This window comes from Mobula birostris, chromosome 1 (genome assembly GCF_030028105.1).
Source record: "Mobula birostris isolate sMobBir1 chromosome 1, sMobBir1.hap1, whole genome shotgun sequence".
In the NCBI taxonomy this organism is placed as follows: Eukaryota; Metazoa; Chordata; class Chondrichthyes; order Myliobatiformes; family Myliobatidae; genus Mobula; species Mobula birostris.
The window spans coordinates 113657284-113678421 of record NC_092370.1 but is presented as its reverse complement, the minus strand read 5'-3'; positions in this window follow the sequence as shown (position 1 = coordinate 113678421).

The following is a 21138-nucleotide window of genomic DNA, read 5'->3' as shown; positions in this document are numbered from 1 at the left end:
TGTCCATCTGTCGCTCCCCACTGACCTCCCTCCCGGCACTTATCTCTGCAAGCTGGGCAAGTGCTGCACCTGCCCCTTCACCTCTTCCCTCACTACCATTCAGGGTCTCAAACAGCTTGTCTAGGCGAGGCAACACCTCCATCAAGTCTGTCAGGGGCATCTAATATAGTGCTCCCAGTGTAACCTCCTCTGCTTCAGTGAGACTCAACGTAAATTAGGGGACGATTTTGTTGAGCAGTTTTGTTCCGCCTGCAACAGGCGCTACCCATTTTGATTCTCCTTCTCATTCCGTTTCCAACATGTTTTACTATGGTCTCCTCTACTGCCATGATAAAGTCGCTCTCAGGTTGGAGGTACAGCACATCATATTCTATCTGGGTAGCCTCCATCCTGGTGGCATGAACATTGATTTCTCTACTTTCTTCCCCCTCCCCCTTCTTCCATTTTCTGTTCTAGCCCCACTGTTACCCCTTCTCTTCTCCTCACCTGCCTATCATCTCCTTAGGGTGCTCTCCTCCTTCCCTATCCTCCATGGTCCACTCACCTATCCAATTAGATTCCTCCTTCTTCAGTCTTTTACCTTTTCCACCAATCATCTCCAAGCTTAATATTTCATCACCTTTCTCCCACACTTGGCTTCACCTATCACAAGCCAGCTTGTACCCCTCTCCAGCAATCCCCCTCCCACCCCCACCTTATTATTCTGGCTACTTCCTCCTTCTTTTTCAGTCCTGATGAAGAGTCTCGGGCTGAAATGTCGGCCGTTTATTCCTCCCCATGGATGGTGCTTGACCTGCTGAGTTCCTCCAGCATCTTGTGTGTGTCACTCTGGATTTCCAGCATCTGCAGAATCCCTTGTGTTCAAAGATACATTCTAGACTCATCTAACGTGAACCCAAAGGATGCACAGTACAAGTGGTAGCAGAAGGTCACCCCAGGAGTCTTGAACACCCCATGGTTTCCACACCACCACTGATAAATTGCTATGACCTGCACCCCACTCTGATAGCCCCATTTGCTCTCACTTTCCCAACTTAATTGGATCCTATCCCTGCATTCTCCAACTGGTGTAGCCCCAACCTCCAGTTTAATAACCCAGAACATTGTTCCATCTTTACCAAATATATCCCTACCCACCGTCATGCCCATTCTGACAGTTCACTCTAGGTCTTCGTATTTTCATTACCTAACAATTTGCTGATATGTTGAAGGTGTGGTAGGTCCTCAGAAAAATTAGTCTACTTCCAGTCATGTTACTGGAATAAACTTACATGATATGGAATTACTGTTAAACTTATTGCAGCCCTTAAGCATAGAATGAATCTATCCTTGAAACCTCCGAGCCTTGGATGCATTTTGCTGTATATAATCTGTCCAGACATGCTTATTCCAATATTTGAGCATTCTAAGTCCTTATGTTCCTCTTGCTACAACGTTTCAATTTCTGTTACCTGGGAATCTGCTCCTCTGGCACCAGCAAGTTTCTATGAAGGAATCACTGTGTTCCTGATGTCAGGTTATTCTTTTCAAATAAAACTGTCTGTGGATTGACTGAGTGCCACAAAATACCTCACCTGGTTATAAATCTCGTGCTGTTTGCAGCTGTAGCTGAGATTGACATACTCATCATCACAATCTCCAAAGCCAGCTTCATTTCGAAAAGGAAAACTTAATTTGCTCCAAGCACTGTTGCTATAAATCATGCACCGTTCTGTTTTTCAATCATACTAGGTAATTGCTGTACATAATGTGCATTGGTTGAAAGTTGTTTATATTTGTCCACAGAAGATCCAAGTAAAAATGTATTCACTCATTAAGACAGCACTGGATTTATAACTAATTTACTAACTTATGTGTTTCTTGCCCTGCAACTAAAGTATACAACAATATCAACAGAATTTAACAGAGAAGAATTGAATTATTCTTCTGGAAGAACAATTCCACTTAGTTTCCCCATGATTTGTTTATTTTTGCTAACATCCATTTTCCACAACCTCCTAGTTGTCTCAAAATTAACACCACCTTACTGCTATATCCAAATATGATTATGGACTGACCATTAAAAGCCATTCAGTTTTTCTAAGAAATTTGTAGCCAGACCCAAGATCAGAACTTATCACTAAGTTGTTATTTTATGCTTAACATTAAAGTGGTCCGAGTGGAATGTCAGGGTCTGCAAAGCGGCTGCAAAGAATATGAATGGGCCTCAACCTGGAGTTACCAATAACCTGGACAGAGGCAGATTTAGTCCCAGTGCTACTGACAGGCTGCCTGCATCTGAGAGGGTTGACCTGTAGGTGTGCTTGACTTGTCAATTTGATAGGAGTGCATGATGTGAACTGTCTGTTGCAGCACTGCCGATGGATACTAGTTATTCACTACCATGCCTCAGGGCAATTATACAGCAAGGTACAAATGAGTACTGCAAAATTCTTCTGCCATTGTCTTCTAACAAGAGTCAATTCACATCTGTTTTAGAAGTGACTTCCCAAGTGCTTGGTGGTCGCAGAGCACCCGATTAGATTAAAGGCAGATATCCACACACTATTATGGGCCTCTGTTCCGAGGTGTTATGAAAATTACAGACCGCCACGGTGATGGTGACACAGAGTTTATAACTAGTACTCTTGTGGTATTTAGAGTTCAAGGTTCAAGATTGTTTAATGACATTTTCTGTACACACATGTAAAGGAGTACAAAATAATTGTTACTCTGGAACAAAAAAAAACACAAAAGATAAAGAACACAACAACAATAATAATAATAACAACACTATAAATACATTAAGATAGCTTATATTGTTGTCCATAAAGTGACACTAGGCTGTACGCAATGTGACGAACAGGAAATTATAAAGTAGCGGTGGAGTTAGTGGGTGGAGATGTTGATCAGCCTTACAGCTTGGGGAAAGTACCTGTCTTTGAGTCTGGTGGCCCTGGTGTGGATGTTATGTAGCTTCCCCTCTGATGTGAGTGGGATCCTTCATGACGTTACTGGCCCTTTTCTGGCACTTTTCTGTGTATATGTCCTTGATGGCGGGTCCACTGGTGCCAGTGATGCTTTGGCCAGTTTTGACTGCCCGTTGAGGAGCCTTCCCATTCGCCACAGTGCAGCTTCCGTGCCAAGCAGTGATACAACTTGTCCGGATGTTCTCTACCATACATCTGCAGAACGCGGTTAGGATGGATGAGCAAAGTCCAGCTCTCTTCAACCTCCTCGGACTGACTTTGTAGGATGTGTCCTGGAACCATGAGAAGGTTGTTAGTGAAGAGCACTCCCAGGCGTTTAAAACTGCTTGCAGTTTCCAGTGCTGTGCCACTGACGTAGAGGGTGAATGTGGGCTCTCCTGAAATCGATAACATCTCCTTTGTTTTGTTGACATTAAGGAAGGAATTATTTGCCTGGCACCAGGTGTCGAGCTCTTCCACCTCCTCTCTGTCGGCTGCCTCATCGCGGTTGGTGATGAGCCCCAGCACTCTGGTGTCATCGGCGAACTGGATAACGTGATTGCTCAGGTGTTTGACTGCACGGTCATGTGTGAGCAGAGTGAACAGCAGTGGGCTCAGCACATATCCTTGGGGGTCCGTGTTGAGGGTGATGGGGAGGGAGGAATGGCTACGGCATCTGTTAAGAGTGTACAAAGTGTCAGGAGGCACTTAAAAAGGAAAACTAAGAAAGCAAAGAGAGGTCTCCAAATATCAATGGTGGACAGAACTAAGACAGACCTGAAGGTGTATTATGAGAATTAAGAATAAAAGAATAACCCAGGGAGAAAATAGGGCTAATTTGGGACAACAGGAGCAAATGGTATGTGGAGACAGAATGTATAGATCAGGTCCTGAATGAAATTTCCAATTGATATTCACAGAGGAAATGGGGAATTCAGTGAATGGGTAAGAGAAAGTTGAGTGCAGAAATCAATAAATAAAGAGGAGTTACTAATGCCTTGGAAGGCTTAAAGGTGGATAAATTCTCAGGACCAAAGTGTCAGAAAAAAGCCGGGGAAGAGATTGCTGGGACTCTGGCTGAGATTTTTAAATCCCCCTGGCCACAGATCAGGTACCAGATAACAGGAAGACCTCAAATTGGTCCTCCTTTTCAAGAAAGGCAGCTGAGAAAAGCCTAGTATTTATAAATCTGTGATTCTAAGATCAACAGTTGGGACGTTATAAGAAAATTTTCTGAGGAGCAAGAAATAATCACTTAGACAAGCAAAGACTAATCAAAGGAAGCCTGTATGGTTTTGTCAAGGGCAGATGATTCTTCTTCTTCTTCTTCTTCTGTTGTTTTATGGCAGTTAGCAAACCAGCTTTTAGGCGCATTACCGCCATCTGCTAGACTGGAGTGTGGATCGTTGGATAAACAGAAGGGAAAAGAATTACATTCCCTATATTCTGTATAATAAACCTGAGTCTTTCAGATACTTCATGATACGGATCTGTATTTCTCTTGAATTCCCACTTAAAATGTCTTCTATACCAACATCAGTCAAGGGCAGATCCTGTCTCACCAACCTGACAACATTTTGGAAGAGGTAACAAAGTGTGTTAGTGAGGTAGTAGAAACCAGATAACTATTTTCTGTCCTTCAGAGCCATGTATCTATTTCCTGTCTGTATTGTATTTTGTGGTGCGTTTATTATGGTAATCTGTCACGTGGGCCGGGGCGAGATAGAAACAATTAAGTGTAGTGATGTATTCACGCTTTGTCTTAGTTTAGTCTAGTGATGGAGACAAGTGAGCTGCAGGGGAATTATTTTTTTTTTGTTGACTGCTGATTACATCAACGAGATTGCTAGTTATGCTTAATATCACTTAGTTATATCGCTAATATTGCTATTAATAATATCGCTAATTAGAACGCTTAGTTACGCTAATTCGAACGCTAAGATTGCAATATCGCTAATTTAGTTTCGTTTTTTTTATCGCTATAAGATTGTTCGTCTTTGCTGGATTTGTAATAAAGGATCGAACATACCTTTCTCGGTTTAAAAGTGCGTCATAGAGCGTTGATTACCCTGACTTAGTCTCTCCGTGGTTTTGGTTTGTTTTTAAGTAACCGCTATGGAGGACAATACAGTATACGTGTTTTACGTGAACTTCACTAGGGATTGTGACAAGGTACTACATTGGGGACTAGCTCAAAGGTTGGGACCCATGGATAATTGGCAAATCAGATGCGAAATCCACTTAGCACATGGAGACAGAAGGTGATGTTTGTTTACGTGATTGAATGCATCTGACTGATCGTATTCGGGGATTGGTGCTGGGACTATTGCAATAAATCCGAATGCTTGAATGTCTGCTGTGGGAGACGTGATCAAGTTTGCTGGTGGTATTGTTCTTGCACTATGATTCCATGACTCCTGGGGCACCAATCTCTTTAAATTTCATTTGCATTTAATTTTTCACAACTATTAGTGCATTTTGAACATCATTGAAATAATTAAGCCAATAATGACATATACTACAATTCCTTTCCTTCTCCCCACTGACAACACCCCCGCCCCCAACTACACCCACAATCAAACCTGGCTCAACTGTCTATTTTTCCCCTTTTTCTACACATCAGCCTCTGTTCCCCCCCCCCCCAGCTCCATCTGCTCATCAACCCACCCCCCAAACCTTTCTTGGTTCTATCTGTCACCTACCAGCCCCTGCCTCACCTCCCCTCTCCTCCAGCAACTTGTTTTCTTTTTGCTCCAGTTTCCAGGATTTGGATTTTTTTTTTGTTGGCAAACTACAATAGTGCTGTGCCACAGATATCACTACTGGAGCCTCCACTATTTGCAATTCCTATTAATTCTTATTAATCATTTAAATGAATAGACTTTGAGTGAATGCTGTACAGAGATATCTGGGCAACCTCCAACATAAAACACAGTTAACAGGTAGATTTAACTAGTAATTGGTCTTCATTGCAAATAGGATAGAATATAAAAGTAGGAAGCTCTTGCTACAACTGTGGTTTGGTATGGATATCAGGGAGATTCCATTGTATTACTACATACAATTAGTTGCCTCTCGGGTACCTCCTGGCCACCGAGTGTACGTTTGTGACCGTCTGCTGTTGTAGCCCATCGGCTTCAATGTTCAATGTGTTGTGTGTTTGGAGCTGCTCTTCTGCACACCACTGTTGTAGCATGTAGTTATTTGAGTTACCTTCCTGTCAGTTTGAACCGGTCTGGCCATTCTCCTCTGACCTCTCTCATTCACAAGGTTTTTACACCCACAGAACTGCCACTTTACTGGATGGTTTTGTTTTTTTGCACCATTCTCTGTAAACTCTAGAGACTGTTGTGTGTGGAAAATCCTTGGAAATCAGCAGATTCTGAGATACTCAGTTCACCCTATCTGGCACCAACAATCATGCATGGTCAAAGTCACTTGGGTCACATTTCTTCCCCATTCTGATATTTGGTCTGAACAACAGCTGAACCTCATGGTGATGTCTGCACTACTCTCTCTATACCCATGACTGTGTGGCTAGGTATAGCTCAAATACCATCCATGTATTTGCTGATGATACAACTACTGTTGGTAGATTCTCAGATGGAGATGAGAGGGCGTACAGGAATGAGATATACCAACTAATGGAGTGGTGTCGCAGCAACAACCTTGCACTCAATGTCAGTAAGACGAAAGAGGTGATTGTGGACTTCAGAAAGGGTAAGTCGAAGGAACACATACCAATCCTCATAGAGGGATCAGAAGTGAAGAGAGCGAGCAGCTTCAGGTTCCTGTTTGTCAAGATCCCTGGTCCCAACATATCAATGCAGCTATAAAGAAGGCAAGACAGTGATAATACTTCATTAGGAGATTGAAGAGATTTGGTATGTCAACAAAAACTCTCAAAACCTTCTATCGATGTACAGTGGAAAGCATTCTGATGGGCTGCATCACTGTCTGGTATGGAGGGGTACTACACGGGACCAAAAGAAGCTGCAGAGGGTTGTAAATTTAGTCAGCTTCATCTTGGGTACTAGCCTACAAAGTACCCAGGACATCTTCAGGGAGCAGTGTCTCAGAAAGGCAGTGTCCATTATTAAGGACCTCCAGCACCCAGGGCATGCCCTTTTCTCACTGTTACCATCAGGTAGGAGGTACAGAAGCCTGAAGGCACTCAGTGATTCAGGAACAGCTTCTTCCCTCTGCCATCCAATTCTTAAATGGACATTGAACCCTTGGACACCACCTCACTTTTTAAATATATATTATTTCTGTTTTTGCACAATTTTTAATCTATTCAATATACATGTACAGTAATTTATTTATTTATTTCTTCGCCTGTATTATGTATTGCATTGAACTGCTGCTGCTAAGTTAACAAATTTCATGACACATGCCGGTGATTATAAACCTGATTCTGATATACTGTAAGTGTTAGCGAGCAGGGGTACAAGTGTATCTAATAAGTCTCATATGTAGCTGAGTGTATAGTATTGAGACTGCAGGTGCTAGCCCTGATGCAGGGTTTTGCCCAAAACATTAACAAAAACTGTCCTCCCACAGATGCTCCTCGACCCACTGAGTTCTTGCAGCAGATTGTTTGCTGATATAGCTTTGGTCTCCTTTATTTAGAGAGGGATATACTTGCAGAGAAGGAGGATAGATGCCTAGGTTTAAAAGGTTGTTTTGGATAAGTAACAGGTTAGGCCTACGCTCACTGTATTTTGGAAGAATTGCATGATCTAATGGATATAGTTAAGATTCTAGGGGCTTAACATGGTCTATGCTAAGAAGATTTTTTCCTTCAGAGGAGAATTATGAACTAAGAGGAATAGTTTCAGAATAAGTGGTAACTCATTTCATATGGTGACGAGAAGGAATTACTTCCGTCAAGCAACAGAGACACGACTAAAAAAACGAAGAAACACCATATCTGGGCCCCGGAGGGTACCTGTGGTCATACTATAGATCTGTAGAAAATGAGAGGAGTCAAATGAGAAGTAGTTCAAGGTGAGAACAAGTTCAGCCAGGTGGATGAGTGTGTTGGTGGAGGAGAAACGGTAGATTTTTGTTGAAGAAAGAAATGGAGGGCTTTAAATTCTACTTGATGGGGGATGGTGGTGCATAAAGAGGTGGACATTGACAGTAAGGAGGAGCAAGTGGGGGTCAGTTCAAAGAATCACACACACCTCCTCCAATCTCATCTGCTGCATTTGGTGCTCTGGATGTGGCCTCTACATTGGGGAGACCAAGCGTGAGTGTTACAGATCTACAGACAATTAGAACAGAAAAAATAAAGTGGAGGGATGACTAACAGATTTATGATGTTTTTAAATTTATTTTAACCAGTTATGGTTGAAATTTTCATCAGCTTTTATACATTTTTATTTGATTTTGGACTCCATGGTCATCCTTTCTGGGGATCAGTGACGCCAAGAATCATTACTTATATAACCTGTGATTATATCATTATTTACTAGGTAACCTGTCAATACAGTGATGAAGAATTATGAATGAGGGAAGAATTGACAGCAGTGCTTGTGACCATGACCATTTCATGCCCATTTTAATGGTGAATGGAGGAAAACAGTCACATTAACAGATGGTTCAAGGCCCAGTAGCCAGATTTAAAATTTTATTCATAGGTTGCAGGGGAAGGTGGGGAAAAACTTTACATAGATTAGATTAGATTAAGTATTAAGTAGTGGAAGTATTTATGATATGGAATTCAACGTCTGCAGGGGCTCTGGAAATGGAGTTCACCAGGATTTGCAAAAAGAAACTGGACAGACAACTGAGGGAAAATAATTGTGGGGTAATGGGAGAAAACTGGCAGAATGAGAATGGTGAGATATTCTACAAGGAGCTGACACAGGCTCCATGCTCTGAATTACCTCCTTGTATTCTGTAACAGTTTAGTGAACAGCTTGGTCGCAGAGTAATGAGCACATCGCTTTTCAGCTCTGGTGCCCAGGTTCAATCTCACCACTGTCTGTAAGGAGTTTGTACGTTCTCCCTGTGACCGGCGTGGCCTTCCTCCAGGTGCTCGGGTTTCCTCCCACATTCCAAAGACATACAGGTTAGTTGGTCACACGGGAGTAATCAGGCAGCACAGGGTTGCTGGACTGTACCGTGCTGTATCTCTAAATAAAGTAAAAAATAAAACAGTTCTCTCATTCCACCCACATCTTCATTAAAATGACATTCAGCCTCTAAGTTTCCCCAGCATTTATAAATTCAATTGACAATCTGTCAAAATGCATTACTAAATGCAAAAGCTGTTTTCAAATTCTTACAAACCTAGACTCTGGTTACGGTGGTGCAGGTGCACTAGGCACTAGCTGTAATGTCTTTATCAATGTGGAATTGTATGTTGTTGATCAGGCATCACAACCCATTAGACAGTGGTCAGGTAACATGTTCCAGTAAAAATATCAAAACTCCATGTTATGAAGATGAAATAATTAAGTTTAGTACATCTGCAGTGCCAGTCCAAGTTTGCATTTTCTGTGAAGTGGTAACCAGGACGACATGTTACACATTCAGAGTAAATCACATCACTTAACTTACTAACAGGTAACTAATATATCGTAATTTTAGTTCCTATCCCTCCTTTTCAAGATCTTTTCTCAGCATAGAGCTGTTCAAGCATTCAGATTTCTGAGTTCTCTACTTCACAGTCAGTCTAGGCTCAATGTGAATCCTTTGTTAATTACTATGTGTAAGTTTCTTTCTTATAAATGTGTTTAGAAGTGCAAATTGTTTTACAGGCTATTGCATTGAAGAACAGAGAAAGATTTTGTGTTTTTCCATTTTTTTTCCTTTGGAAATTGTTTAGTTCCATTGTTTTTTCCTCTTCATTTTAATGCCATTTTGGCTGAGATTAAAATGGCTACAAGATTAACCACAGTAATTAGACTTTGCCCCATTCTCAGTTGAATACATGATGACTGGATTTTATATATTCTCTTTTATTTTTACGAAATGAATAATATTCCAGTTGTCCTTTTATTATAAAAGGACAAGTATCAACCAAAGGCCATCCTGCGTTGTTCAAAGGAAGTTTTCACCCCTTTATCAAATTGTGAATCCTTGCAGAAAAACAATTCAAACAATTCCCATTCATCTGGGTGAGGAAGCCGGGCTGCTCTTCAGAGATTCCCAACTTCAGGATCTACCAAGGATTTAGTAAATTTGATATGCCTGTTCCCTAGTGCTTTAAGGAGCAATGATGAATAATAGCAATGGAACTGATCAGCTTAATCCTTTGACTTTACCTGCCCTGAAATATGGGATTTAAAAAAAGGATACTTAGAAGTTAGTAGGAGAAATAGTCCTTCTTTTCTGCAGTCTAGCAGAACAGGTAACTGATCCCCTTTGCTTTTTATTTTCCTTATCTTCTCTCAATTCTTCTTCCCCATCCCAGTGTTATTACTTTTTCAACATCTCTCCCCACCCCTTCATTTGAACATTGCCTCTCCACTTTCCCTTTTTGTTTATGTTTCTCATCACTAGTCCAGATCCTTAAGAAACATTTCACAATCAGCACCAAGGAACACAGGTACTGGCAGATTGTTTGCATTACAAGATATTTCTCCTACTTAAACCATAGTACAGTCGTAATACACTTTTGCGATGTTATACAGTAGTATATTGAATTTTCTAATGAGCTGGTAACTTTAAAGGGAGCACAACCTCATGAGTTTACAGGTGATGTAGGAAGGCCTGTGGTGAATTAAACGAAATGTTTGAATTGAGCTCCAATAAGTTTTAAAAAGCACTGGATGTTAGGGGCCCAGTAAACTTAAATGTAACACAGGAAAAAGAACCTGTTAGCCAGATGCCAAACCATTGGCTTTTCCAAACATTCTGAAAGTGAATTTTCATTGAAATGTATCAAGTTTTTTATTCAGACGTAACTTGTCTACAGATGCTCTCTTTCAATACTGCTAGAAACACCTGTCTGATAACCACATGATAGGTTTGGGCAAAGATAGACAAAATAGATGAATTCAAGTTGAACTGAGAATGACTGCCTTGAAATCAAGGAGTATAACTGACATCAAGGGCAAGCAGGGACAAAGTTCTCTACTAGAAAGTCATATAAGCAGAGAGGGGGAAAAAAAGTTTTGTTTGTTAAAGCCAAGTTTACCATCCCCAGGATATCCTTATGATACGCCAAAGCTAAATCATATTTGTTGTTTCAATAGTTCATTTTCGTGATAAGCATCAATTTTTCCAGCTGACCTCAGTGTTAAGTTCCATTCCTAACTCCTCAGACACAGCAAAACTTGGAAAACGCTCAAGCTCGAGTTTACCTACTGGCAACATTCATGCCACAGGAGTACCAATTAATGACAATCTGGAGATTATATAGTCAATAACTCACCTCCTAAATTGATAAAGTCATTCTGCTGTTTAGAAGTCACAGATCAATATTGCTGAATACTGCCCACTTGGCTAGTTGAGTGCAATGCCAAGATCACAAAAGGAGCTCAGTATCATCCAGAAATAAGAACATGCATCCACCTGGATCAGAGATCCATGCTAGTCTGGAAGTTGAGGCCCAAAGCATTCCAAGGCAAGCAATCCCAGAGATTGAGTCAGTCAAGGCCTGAAGGTCAAACCCAGAAATGATGAGTCCTGGGGTTGAGGCCTGAAGGTTAAACCTGTCATCAGTGAGTCCTTGGATAGATATCCAGAGGTTGCTGAAGTCTGGAGGGCAAAGCTGAAGGTTGAAGTCCAGGACTCAATGAGTCTAGAGGTAGAAAGCCCAAAAGGTCAAAGAGCGAAGTTGATGAGTCCAGGGGTAAAAAGCCCAAAAGGTCAAAGAGTGAAGTTGATGAGTCCAGAGATAGAAGTCCAAAAGTTGAGTCTGCAAATCTGGACCAGGGACTGGAAGTTGGAGGCTGGAGTCTGTGCATCTGAGATTCTTAGGTCAAGGACTGGAGGCCCAGAGGTGGCCTGTCTTGGGGTTGGAGGCCGGTGTGTGTGTGTGTGGTGGTGGGGGCGGGGAGGAGCTAATTTTGCTATTGTTGTCTTATTTTGTTCTGCTGAACATTGTGGTATACTATGTTAGTGCTGCAATGTGTGGTGACATTTACAGGCTGCCTCCTGCACATCCTTGGGTGTGTTGGTGTTAACATAAATGACTCATTTCACCTTATGTTTCAACGTACATGATCAATAAATCTGAATATGAATCTAAATCTTCTCCTAGCTGTGCAAGTTTCCATTAAATGTATTAATTTCACTTAAGCCTCAGGAATTAGACTCAATGTTTCCCTGTTAAGCAGTGGCTTGCCAGTCTGATTCAGTAATTGCGAAGTAAATTTTTTAAAAATGCCGGAAATATTCAGTGAGTCCGGCAGCACCTATGAAGAAGGAAGTAAATTTGGCATTTAAGGTTGATGGCATTTAATCGGAACTTGGAAAATTTGGAAGGGCAACATTTTAAAAGTATCAGTGGAATATCTGTAGTACGGAAGAGAATAAGAGAAGATGAATGACATGGATAGATGTCAAATGAGAGAAGACAGTAAAAGGTTGTTAATGGAAGTTAACATTGCTGGAAGAAAATCTAAAGAGGGACTGAAAGCAGTGAAAAGAAAGAATGAAACAGAAACAATTTTGTGAGCTACAGAACATAATAATTGTTAGTAATCTGAAATAAGGATGAAAGGTGAGAAAGCACAACAGTTCAGATAGCACATATTGCAGTGGGAAAAAGAGTAAATTTTACAGGTTGACTTTTTCGAACATCCTTCTTCATTTCAGATTTTCAGTCACTGTTGTGATCTATATCATAGTTTGTTAGTTTGCTGGTTTGGGTTCTTGCTTATTTCCTGTTCTGATATATCACCTTCAACACACTTTCTCCAAATAAATAATTAAAGTCAAAAATATGAGCACTAGTAAGCCATTTAGCCCTTTGACCCTGCTCTGTCATTTAATAGGTCATGGCTGATACATGATCAATATTCCCACTTTATCCCCTTATTCCTTGATGCTTTTTGCCTAGAGGTGGAAATAGGCAAAAAACAAAAACAGTACACAATTTCATCAAAGGAACTATGATTCTGCAGAAGAAATAATAAAGAGAAAATTTGAATTAGTTTGTAAATTCTGTGGAGTTATTTCAGAGCACTAATGTGCATAAAATTTAAAATTCCAGTTTGAGCTCCTACAGCAATTCAGATACCAGGTTCACACTGACCCACACATATTAATCCCATCTCTCAGCGGGTGATCCATAGCCTTCTTTACCAAGGCAATTCAAGTGTTCATTTAGATAAACTTCATCTAAAACACCACTTCCACCCCTCTCTCAGACAATGCAATCCCGGTATTCTGTGGGTGAAAAAAAATCCAGCTCAAATCCCATTTAATTCTCTTACCCTTTATCTTACATCTGCCATCTAGTTTTAGCTACCTCCAATATGGAGAAAAGTATCCATCTATACCCTTCATAATCTTATGTATCTCAGTCATGTTCCTTCTTAACCTCCTCCACTCCAACTGAAATGCTCCATCCCAAGCAACATTCTGGTAAATCTCTTCTGCAGGCTGTCCATCATATTTTTCCAGAAATGCAGCTGAAGTCCGATTTTTTTATTAGTTCAGTATATAACTTTCCAGCTCCTGTATTTATTGCCCTGGCTATTGAAAGCCAGTATCCTATGTGGGCACATGGCCAAGTGGTTAAGACATTTGTCTAGTGATCTGAAGGTTGCTAGTTCGAGCCTCAGCTGTGGCAGCGTGTTTGTGTCCTTGAGCAGGCACTTAACCACACATTGCTCTAGTGTCTGTGCGAGGAGTGGCTCCCCACAGAGACTTCCAATCTGTGCCTTGTAAGGCATGAAAATGCCTAACACAGGCTTCTCATGGTCTGAATCGACATTCCCATCCTATAGATCTGCTTAACCAAGCTTCCATTGCACTGCCATCTTCAAGATTCTTTGGACTTGTACACCAAGGTCTCTCCATTCTTCAATAAACCCCAGTGCCCTGCTTTATGTCCCAGACTCATTTGTACTTTATTTGTGAATTTCGCCGAGATTTTATCATGTATTATAAGATTTACAATATCAGATTCAGAGGGTGCTTTATAGATCGGATGCTGAAAGTATGTGCAGTTTATGAGCTAAAATTTCAGAACTAGCAACTTAAGGTGAAAATAAAGAGGGATTTCTTGCTATACGCAAGAGTTATTAAATGTAGTCATGGCCAAATTCTGGCAAATATTTGATCAAGAGAATATTGGGAGAAAAAGTGATTTTGAGGCTTTACATGGACAAACTGTGAAATGAAAGTTTTCAATAACTGAAATCAATTAATTTTGCCAACACTGATGAAAGTCAACCCTCTACAGAATCAGAAATAAAAACTGTAAAAATCTGTACAAAAACACCCTTAGTTTACTCCTCAATGATAACCTTTAGATTTACTATTTGAAGAACATGTTGACATTAGTCATTAACTCTCCTGTTGGAGAGACCCAGGAGATAGGGATGGCAGGCAGGAGGACAGTGGTTGGAAGGGATGATGGTTAAGGAGTTACTCATTTTTGTGCCACTTGATGGAGAGCCTGATGAATTGGCTGGTTTCGTACCACTCTAATTTACTATTCCAATTCCCAGTTTGCTGTGATTTCAACTTCACAGCACTCTGGATGAGGAGTCCAAAATTGCTGTGTCCATAGAAAAGTCTGAGGATTTCTTTGTGGGTCTTTGATCTGTGGTTTCAAACAGATGCATACTAGTTCTGCTTGTGCCATACCAGTTAATTTCTATAGAATGCAATACCAACTTGGCGCAACCTCTAACCCCCTTCACCTTCACAACCCACTCCCACCACCATCATCATCATCATCAGGTGTCATGCCCAGTTTGAGCTTTGACTGCCATGGCCCACACACTCCTGTTTCAGGTCAAGTGGATCAATTCATTGGTATTCATTTCCAGTTCTCTGGCTGCTGTCTCCGTCATCATTTGCCTTTGTCTTCCTCTTGCTTTCTTCCCTTCAATCTTTCCCATAATTACCATGCATTCTAACTCCTCTTTCCTGATCACATGTCCAATGAAGTTATCTTGCCTTTTCATGATCTCATACATTATTTCTCTTTTTGCGTTTGCTCTGTTCATGCATCCTCGTTAGATATTCATTTCGTCCATGATATTCTTTGTATCCTCCTCAAAAACCACATCTCTGCTGCTTCAATTTGTTTCCTCATGTTACTAGATATTGTCCAACATTCTGAGCCATATAACATAACTGGATAAACGTAACAATTCAGTACTCTGAGGCAGGTTGCCATGCCTAGTTTAGTATTGGTCAGTATACTCTTCATTCTCATAAAGGTGTCTTTTGCCATCCCTATTCTTCTTTTAATGTCCAAGTTGTGCCTGCCATCTGATGTCATCCAGCTTCCTAAGTAGCAAAAGTTCTGTACTTGTTTTACGTCTTCCCCATTTATTCCCACTCCCACCACCAGGTATTTTTATAGCTTCATAGCCAAACTGATCAATTGTTGTAGGGATTTATAAATTTCAGTTGAGACATTCCTAATATTTGACATCATTGAATTCAGGAGTAGGAGTAAGATGACGAGTAGGTTACCTGGTCTCTTCAATGTGATCAGTCTGATGTACTCCAGGCCTCAACTTCTTCTTAATGCCAGATCCCCATGGCCTTCAATCCTTCAATCTTTCAAAAATTCATCTTACTTTACTTAAAATGCTTCTGATGAGTTAACCTCCATGAGTTTCTGGGACAGAGAATTAAGAGATTTGCCATTCTCTGCTGCAGAGCTGGTATAATTCCGGCTATCCTGCACATCTTCAGCAAGACGTTAGATTAATAAGCATCTTACAGGCTCAGATTTTACTTTGAGGTTCTATCTGGCTCCTCATTTCTAATTTTGGGGTCTACATGATCGTTTTTCTCTTTTAAATACGTCTGGATTTGAACAATTTGTTTAACTATTGGCAAAAGGATACATGACACTCTCCACCAGTTGATGAAATTAATTTCTATTTTAGCACTTCTTTGCAATAAATTCCACACTAAAATCAGAGAGTGTACTGTTGTGATTTTTATAAACACCTCTTTTAATGACTTTGGTAATAGAAGACTTTTTATTTGAACTTGTGTAATCACAGTAGGAGTCCTCCTTGGTTAAACACTCTGCCTGGTCCCTTGGAGAAAGCTCTACAGATGGTGTGAGCTCATTCTTTTTCATGCTGAGGTGTTGCCTTGTTTCCACAGGATATAAAGTATGAGCTGATGTGAAGAAACTAGTGCAACAGGAACTATTACCTAAATAAGAACCACAAAGTAGAACGTTTTATGTTGCCAACATAAGTAGCTTAGATTCTGAACAATAAAATATATCAAACTCATCTGATCAATATACATATTATTATACAAGCTAATTCAGTTTTTTTGTCATTTAAATTACTTGTATTAAAATTAACCTATTTGAAAATGTAGTTCTTAGTTGTCTGTGATACTTTTAAACAATCAAATAATTTGAAAAAAAAAGCACAATGATACCAGGTCACTCACATTTTTTATTTGTTGTTACACTGAAAGCATCTCATCTTGGATTCATCATAAAATGCTTAATTAGAATTTGATTATGGTGTTTAACTGCTATTTTAAGAACTAGTTTTCATATTTTGGAAAAATAATATTTGTCAAGTTCTAAGTATGAGGCTGTAAATTATATTGCAAATTAATTTTACACAATTGTTTGAATAGTTTTCTCAAATTGGTATTATGTAAACTCAGAGAACAGTGGTCTTAAGAGTTTGGGCTTCGATGACTGATAGTTGTTAGTAAATTGGGTCTGTAGCGTCTTCTCAGTACTGTCCTTTGATTAGACAGCGTGTCATTAGTGCCAGTCAGTAGGGTGGCTAGTGACTACTTTCACTTTTTATAGTTCATGAAGAGTATGGAAGCAATACAGCTGGTGAACTTGGTCCCTTAGAATTACCACAGTGATATACAACTAGCAGTCTTGGAGCTTGAGCACTGACTAAAGACTGAAAGTTACATGGAAAGCCCATTTTTTTTAAAAAAAAGAGATGGTCATGCTGCAGCTTAAGGAAAAGGAGTCAAAAAGGAATGGTGACTTCCAGACAGAGAATATGAGCCAGGCAGACAGTCAGTAAACCTCTGATGCATCTTGATCAATTGGCATTTCAAATGGTGAGAGTGACTTTATCTCTGAAAACTCCAGACAGATCTGATGTGGACGTAAATCCAAGATGGTGTGTCTACATTACTGGATCTGGAGCCAAGGGTCTTATCAATAGTTGCAGGCCATTCTACATTGGGCTGGTAAATTGTCATTTGTTCTAACAACACAGGAAAAAGATAGATGAAGTGCCGCAAAATAAATTTAGGAAGCTAGTTCACAGATTAATCAGAATCAGAAATCAGCTTGATTATTATTGACATCTGTAGTGAAGTCTGTTAACTTGTGGCAGCTGCACAGTGCACAACATAAAATTATTCAAGCTACAATAAATAAATGGAGCATAGGAGTAGTAACCAGGTAGAGTTCATGGACTGTTCAGAAATATGATGGCAGAGGGGACAAATTTGTTCCTAAAACATTGAGTGTGAGTCTTCAAGCTCATGTACCTCCTCTCTGATGGTAATAATGAGAAGAGGACATGTCCTGGATGGTAAGGGTCTTTAATCAGGATCAGAATCAGGTTTAATATCACAGGCATATTTCATGATGTTTGTTGTTTTGTGCCAGCAGTGCAGTGCAATAAATAATAATAAAAAAAACATAATTTACAAAGAGAAATATACATAGTATTTAAATTAAATAAGTAGTGCAAAAAGAGAGAGAATAAAGAAAAATAGTGAGGTTGTGTACGTGGGTTAATTCACCATAAGCTGTTCCGAAAACATTGAGTGCACGTCTTCAGGCTCCTAAGCCTCCTCCTGAATGGTAACAATAAGAGGACATGTCCTGGGTGTTGGGGATCTCTAACGATAGATGGAGCATTCTTGAGACTTCGCCTTTTGAGGATGTATTCAATGTTTGGGAGGCTAGTGCCTATGATGGAGCTGGCTGAGTTTGCAAACTTCTGCGGATTTTCCCAATCCTGTGCTGCCCCTCCATACCAGATGGTGATGTAACCAGTTAGGATGCACTTCATGTACATCTGTAAAAATTTGCTGGCGTCTTTGGTGACATACCGGGTCTCCTCAGACTTCTAATAAAATATAGCTGCTGTCATGCCTTTTTGTAATTTCATCAATGTGTTGGGCTCAGGATAAATCTTCAGAGTTGTTGACACCCAGGAACTAGAAACTGCTCACCCACTGCAGATCCTCGTTGAGGACTTGTGTGTGTTCCTTCGACTTTCCCTTCCTGAATTCCATCATCAATTCTCTGGTCTTGTTGATGTTGGGTGCAAGGTTGTTGTTGTGACACCACTCAACCAGCTGATCTGTCTCAATGCTGCATCTCTCCTCGTCAACATCTGAAATTTTACAACAATATTTGTGTCACCGGGAAATTTATAGATGGTGTTTAAGCTGTGCCTAGCCACACAGTCATGGGTGTGGAGAGAATACAGCAGTGAGAGAAGCACATATTCCTGACGTGCACTAGTGTTGTCAGCAAGGTGGTGTTATTTCTGATTTGCACTGTGGTTTTCCAATGAGGAAGTCAAGGATCCAGTGCAGAGGGAGGTACAGAGGCCCAGGTTTTGCAGCTTGTTGATTAGTACTAAGGATGAATAGTAATGATTATACTTCTTAAGGAATTGCCTCTTGAAGATGTCCTCAATGGTGCGGAGGTTTCTGCCGATGATGGAGCTGCCCAAGTCCACGATCCTCTTTTAATCCTATACATTGGAGCCTGATGTACACCTTGCTGTTGTCTAAGTGTTCAAAAGCCAGGTAGAAGTCAATGAGATCACACCCACTGTAGACCATCGTGGTGTTAGGCAAACTGCAGCAGGTCCAGGTCTTGCTCAATTGGGAGTTATTTCTAGCCATGACCAACTTCTTAAAGCACCTAATCGCAGTAGATGCAAGTGCAAATCGGGTAAGGTTGCTCACCCTGCTATTTTGTACACTGGTATGATTGCTGTCCTGAATCAGGTGAGAATCTTCGATTGCAGCATTACTGCAATAGAATTTGATGATGTCCTTGAACACTCCAGCTAGCTGGTCTGAACAGATTTTCCGTACCTATCAGGTACACCACTGAGAACTAATGCCTTTCAAGCGTTCATCTTCATGAAGAATGTTCTGATGTCAACTTCCAAGACAGATCACAGGATGGCCAGATGCTGAGGGCATATGCACAGGTGTAATGTTATACTCTCTTTTGAAACATGCATGAACATCACAGCCAGCTAGGTTTTGCCTTATAGAATGTTATGGCATGCAAAGCCTGCCATAGCTGTCGTGCATACAGTTGGGTCTCTAATTTCACATGGAATTGATTTTTTTTCTGCTCTCATGATGGCCTTCCCTCGGTTGTACCTGGACTTCTTGTAGTGCTCTGAATCACCAGTCTCAAATAGCACAGATCTAGCCCTCAGCTGACTGCAAATCTCCTGTGTTCAATCCAGGTTTCTGGTTTGGGAAAACTTCATATGTTCTCAAATGCAAATGCATGCCATGAAGTTAGCGATGACTGTGTTGTATTCATTTAAATCCGAAGATGAATCCCTGAATATGGTCTGTCCACCAATTGAAGAGAAACCTGTAAATGCTCCTCCGCCTTCCTTGACCATACCTTCGCAGTCCTCACCACTGGTGGTGTGGCCCTCAGTCTCTGCCTATATACTGGGAGTAGAAGTACAGTTACGTGATCAAACTTGCCAAAGCACAGGGGTGGGCTAACATGGTATGCATTCTTAATGGAGGTATAACAGTGATTGAATGTGTTGACTCTACTGGTTCTGCAAGGTAGCATGTTGGTGGTAGTTTGTCCGAGATTTCTTCAAGCCAGCCCGGTTGAAGTCCACTCCCCCACCCCCCAATGATCGGAATGCATCAGGGTTCACTGTTTTGTGTTTGGTGATCACATGCTCAGTTTCTTGAGTGTTAGCATGACCTTTACCAGGTTGTAGTCTTTGGGTTAACTCTGCCATGTATGGTCCCAAGCCCCGCTGTGAAAGGAAGAGGGTTGTGTATGGGGCTAGCAACCCCATTCTGTAAAAACCTAGAACTACAGAAGCTCCAAAGACTCTCCCAGGGAGAGGATGATTTTCGCCTATAAGACATATGAAGTGTTGTGGTGGAAGCTGCAAGTCTGTGGAAGCCATAGGGCTGATCAACCTTCTAAAAGAGAGAACAGCCAAAGGATACCTGGCAACATGACCTTGAAGCTGATGCCAAGAAGATCTATTTGTTCTATACTTGGGGACAACCTGACCAGGGCAGAAGACTCTAGTGAGCTTCTGTCAGTGGCCCATGCCCCAGAAAAGCTGATGGTCTTAATCACCACCTCTGGATTGATTCCTATGCCTCACACTCAGTGAGTGATAGAAAGACATGTCAGCTGTGTGTCTAAAGGGATGTGTAGGAGGCAGGGATTCAGTATCCTGGATCATTGGAACTGCTTTTGGGGAAGTTGCAACATTTTACTATAATAATCTGGAGGTACCTGAATGGAAATGGATCCAAAATCCTTGCAGGGATGTTTGCTGATGCTGCTGGAATGGGTTTGAACTAATTCGGCAGCAAATTCACTCCCCCTCTGACCTTGCTGTCTGTACAAATCTGCACTGTTTCAATAAGCTCCTTACATTGAGGCAGAATTGAGGCCAGGAACATCAACTCATCTCAGTCGACTATCTATTCATTTCCATTGATGCTGCCTGACTGGCTAAGTTCCTCCAGCATTTGTGTGTGTTGCTTTGGACTTCTTGCATCTGCAGACTTTCTCATGTTTACCATCTTCTACCTGCTAGGTTATATTGTTTTCCTAATTTTTCCAAATTATATTATGTTCAAATTCCATCTTACAAATTCTCTACCTTCCTGTCTCATCTCTGACAAAAACATCTTTTTTTCCACCACTGGCAGCCAGCCTTTATCTCCCTTGCCTCTCAACACCAGAATGTTTCACTGAACCTCTAAATACATACAGATAATGCACCAAACTTGGTTCAGACACCATCCACTGTCTGATTATGCCTCTGTGATG